Source organism: Aotus nancymaae, unplaced genomic scaffold (genome assembly GCF_030222135.1).
Source record: "Aotus nancymaae isolate 86718 unplaced genomic scaffold, 86718_ANA_hifiasm-v0.15.2.pri h1tg000067l, whole genome shotgun sequence".
Taxonomy (NCBI): Eukaryota; Metazoa; Chordata; class Mammalia; order Primates; family Aotidae; genus Aotus; species Aotus nancymaae.
In genome coordinates, this window is record NW_026988482.1 from 35,959,022 (window position 1) to 35,963,945 (window position 4,924).

A 4,924-nucleotide genomic window follows, 5' to 3' on the forward strand; every position below is an offset into this window, starting at 1 on the left:
TCTATAAGCAGTGAGTAAATGGATAAATGAACACCACTAAGCCCCCTCTACAATGGGCTACTGGGCATCTTAATTCACAACAAGCTCAGACTCAGAGTCGCTGAGCAATGCATCTTATTTGTGCCCTGTACGCAGCAGATGTTCCGTTCCTGGGCATTTTTGTAGTAGGTGGATAATTTTCTGGAACTGGAACATGTTCTTGAGACGAAGAGCAAATAATGCCCTCCTCTGCAATCTTGGCATTTTGAAGGACAGATGTATGACTCAGTGAGTAATTAGAATCCAGGGGAAAATTGCATTGAGATTGAATTTTTGAAAAACAAAGCTATATTACTTATGGCAAGAATAACTCAAGGCTAAGAATCGCCATTTCAAAGCCAACCAAATCTGAATTTGAATCCCGGCCACCTGCACCCTTAGCAGTTTGTGACACTGGGCAAGTTTCTTAATGTTTCCCTTTCTAAGTTTTATGAATCTTTAAAATATGACTTTGGTGGAAGTAGTGAATAGAATGGTGGTTACCAGAGGTTGGGAAGGGTAATGAAGAAGGAATGATAAAGAGGAGTTGGTAATTGGGTACAAAAATAGAGGGAAATAGAAGGAATAAGATATAATTTTCAGGAGCACAATAGGTAGACTATAGCTAACAATTGTATATTTTGAAATAAGTGTAGATTTGTAGTGTTCTCAACACAAAGAAATAAATGATAAATATTTGAGGTGATGTATATCCTAATTACCCAGATTTGATTATTACATATTGTATGCTTGTATCAAAATATCACATAGACCCATAAATGTGTAAAACTATTATGTATCCATAAAAATTAAAAATTGAAATAATAAAATAAAAATAAAGGCTGGGTACAGTGGCTCACGCCTCTAATCCCAGCACTTTGGGAGGCCAAGGCAGGCAGGTCATGAGGTCAGGAGATCGAGACCATCCTGGCCAACATGGTGGAACCCCATCTCTACTAAAAATACAAAAATTAGCTGGGAGTGGTGGCACGCACCTGTAATCCCACCTACTTGGGAGACTGAGGCAGGAGAATCTCTTGAACCCAGGAGGCAGAGGCTGCAGTGAGCCAAGATCGCACCACTGCACTCCGGCCCCAGCAACAGAGTGAGACTCTGTCTCAAAAAATAAATAAACAAAATAAAATACTACTTTGGGAATTTTTTAAGTACCTCAAGAAAGTACAAAGAAGGGTTGGGTGCAGAAGCTCAAACTTGTAATCCCAACACTTTGTGAGGCCTCAGGAAAGGATCACTTGAGGCCAGGAGTTCAATGCCAGCCTGAGCAACATAGTGAAACCCTCTTCTCTAAAGAAATTGGTTTAATTAGTTGGGCGTAGCGGTCCACACTTGTAGTGCCAGCTAATCCCAGAGGCTGAGGCAGGAGGACTGAATGAGCCCAGAAGTTCAAGGCTATGATCGTGCCTCTGCACTCCAGCCTAGGTGGACAGAGCGAGATCTTGACTAGGAAAAACACAAAACAAAACAGAAAGAAAGTACAAAGAAGGGAATATCAATTAACTATGTTTTGCAAACAATTAATTATCATGCCATCTTGGCTTGTTTGCTTGTTAGGCTAGTCGGTTCATATTTCTTAAAATCACACACTGATGTTCATAAAAGTGATATAAATTTATTATTTTTTTTAAAATCCAACCAATGCAGAAAGGCAAGAGGAAAGCTTATTTTAATGACCCAAATTCCACCACCCAGAAATTACTATTATTTGTATTAGACAAACATTAATACAGAAAGTTTCTATATATATACAGATAGTTGGTTACATAGACAAATTGTTTGGTAAATAAATTAGATGAATAGAAATACTTCACCAAAATCAGATTTATTTAAGATGGTTTTTAAAAATAACAAATTTACTTCTACTTGACTTTAATTTTTACAAAATAAGCTGAAGAGACACTAAGGGCATTATTTCTGAAATTTTTAACTTCTAATTTTCTATGCTTAAGTTCTAGCTGATACTTATGCAAATATTCCCATATACTCATCCCAACATCGGTGTCTCCTATACTTCAGAAGAAGGGAGACCCTTCAGATTATCCCATATTTTGTTGTGGTGTTGGTGGTGGTGGTAAAATACACATAACATAAAATTCATCATTTTAAACATTTTAAAGTTTACAATTCAGTGGCATTTAATACACTTACAATGTTGTGCCACAACCACCTCAATCTAGGTCCAAAACATTTCATGGCCTCCAAGGAAAATCCTACACCCATTAAGCACGCATCCCCCCTTGTTCCTCCCTCCAGTCCCTGGCAAACACTCATCTGCTTCCAATGTCTATGGATTTGCCTATAATGGGCATTTCATATCAATGAAATTCTACAATACGTAACCTTTTTTGTCTAGCTTCTTTTGCTTAGCATGCTTCTAAAGTTTAGCCATGTGGTAGCCTGTATCAGTACTTCATTCCTTTTTTGGCTAGATAGTATTCCATTGCATGGATACGCCACGTTTTGTTGATCCACTCATCAGTTGATGGACATTTGCATTGTTTCCACCTTTTAGCTATTGTGAATAACGCTGCTATGAATGTTTACATATAAAATTTTGTTGAAAGACCTGTTTTCAATTCTTTTGGAACAGGCATATCTCAGAGATATCGTAGATTTGATTCCAGACCACCACAGTAAAGAGAATATAGTAATAAAGTGAGTCACACACATATTTTTTGTTACCCAATACATATGAAAGTTATATTTACACTATCTTGTTGTCTAGTAAGTGTGCAATAGCATTGTGTCTAAAATAACAATACATACACCTTAATTAAAATATACTTTGGCAGGGCCCGGTGGCTCATGCCTGTAATCCCAGCACTTTGGAAGGCCAAGGTGGGCAGATTGCTTGAGCTCAAGGGTTCAAGACCAGCCTGGGCAACATGATGAAACCCCGTCTCCACAAAAATTAGCTAGGCATGGTGGCACACACCTGTGGTCCCAGCTACTGAGGAGTAAGGAGGCTGAAGTGGAAGTATTGCTTTAGCCTAGGAAGTTGAGGCTGCAGTGAGCTGAGATCACATATTCCAGCCTGGGTGACAAAGTGAGACACTGTCTTTAAACAAAATGGCTGGACGCAGTGGCTTGTGCCTGTAATCCCAACACTTTGGGAGGCCGAGGCAGGCAGATCACCTGAGGTCAGGAGTTCGAGACTAGCCCGGCCAAAATGGTAAAACCCTGTCTCTACTAAAAATACAAAAATTAGCCGGGTGTGGTGGCACGGACGTGTAATCCCAGCTACTCGAGAGGATGAGGCAGAAGGATCACTTGAACCTGGGAGGCGGTAGTTGCAGTGAACTAAGATCACGCCATTGCACTTCAGCCTAGGCGACAAGAACAAAACTCCATCTCAAAAAAATTTTAAAAAAATTTTAAAAGCTTTATTTCTAAAAAAATGCTAACAAAAATTCTGAGCCCTCAGGAAGTTGTAATCTTTTTACTGGTGAAGGGTCTTGCCTCGGTGCTGATGGGTGCTGACTGATAAGGCTGGTGGTTGCTGAAGGTTGTCATGGTTGTGGCAACATCTTAAAACAACAGTGAAGTGGACTCCTGACAAAGGATTTCTCTGTAGCATGCAATGCCGTTTGGATAGCATTTTACCCACAGCAAAACTTCTTTCAAATTTGGAGGAAATCCTCTCGAATCCTGCCACTTACATCAATTATGTTTATGTAATATTCAAAATCCTTTGTTGTCATTTCAATGGTGTTCTTTACCAGGAGTTGATTCCATCTTAAGAAACCACTTTCTTTGCTCACCCAAGAAGTAACTCCTTGTCCGTTCAAATTTTGTCATGAGCTGACAGCAGTTCAGTCCCATCCTCAGGCTCCACTTCTAATTCTAATTCTCTTGCTATTTCCACCACAACTGCAGTTACTTCCTCCACCGAAGTCTTTATCCTCTCCAAATCATTAATGAGTGTTGGAATCAACTTCTTTCAAACTTCCATTCATGTTGATATTTTGACCTCCTCTCTTGAATCACAAATGTTCTTAATGGCATCTAGTATGGTTAATCTTTTCCAGAAGGGTTTCAATTGACTCTGTCTAGATGCATCAAAGGAATCAGTATCCATGGCAGCTATAGTCTCACAAAACATATTTCTTAAATAATAAGACTTGAAAGTTGAAATTATTTCTTGATTCATGCGCTGCAGAATGAATGCTGTGTTAGCAGACGCGAGAACAACATTCGTCTCCTTGTATATCTCCATCAGAGCTCCAGGTTCATTGTCAATGGCAATAATATTTTGAACAATATATTTTTTTCTTAGGTCTCAATAGTGGGCTTAAAATGTTCAGTAAATCATGCTGTAAACAGATATGTGTCATCCAGGCTTTGATGTTCCATTTCTAGAGCCCAGGCAATTGATTGCACAGCATTCTCAAGGACCTAGGGTTTTGGGAATGGCCAATGAGCACTGGCTTCCACTTAAAGTCATCAGCTGCATTAGTTCCTAACAAGAGAGACAGCCTGTCCTTTGATGCTTTGAAACCAGGCTTTGACTTCCTCTCGCTAGGCAGAAAAGTCCTAGATAGCATCTTCTTCCAATAGAAGACTGCTTTTATCTACATTGAAAACAGGTTTAGTGTAGCCACCTTCATCGATGATCTTAGCTAGATCTTCAGAATAACTTGCTGCAGCTTCTCTATCAGCACTTTCTGCTTCACCTTGCACTTTTATGTTATGGAGACAGCGTCAGTCCTTAAACCTTACGAATCAACCCCTGCTTGCTTCACACTTTTCTTCTGCACCTTCCTCACCTATCTTGGCCTTCATACAATTGAAGATAATTGGACTGGGCACAGTGGCTCACGCCTATAATCCCAACAGTTTGGGAGGTCGAGGCGGGCAGATCACTTGAGGCCAGGAATTCGAGACCAGC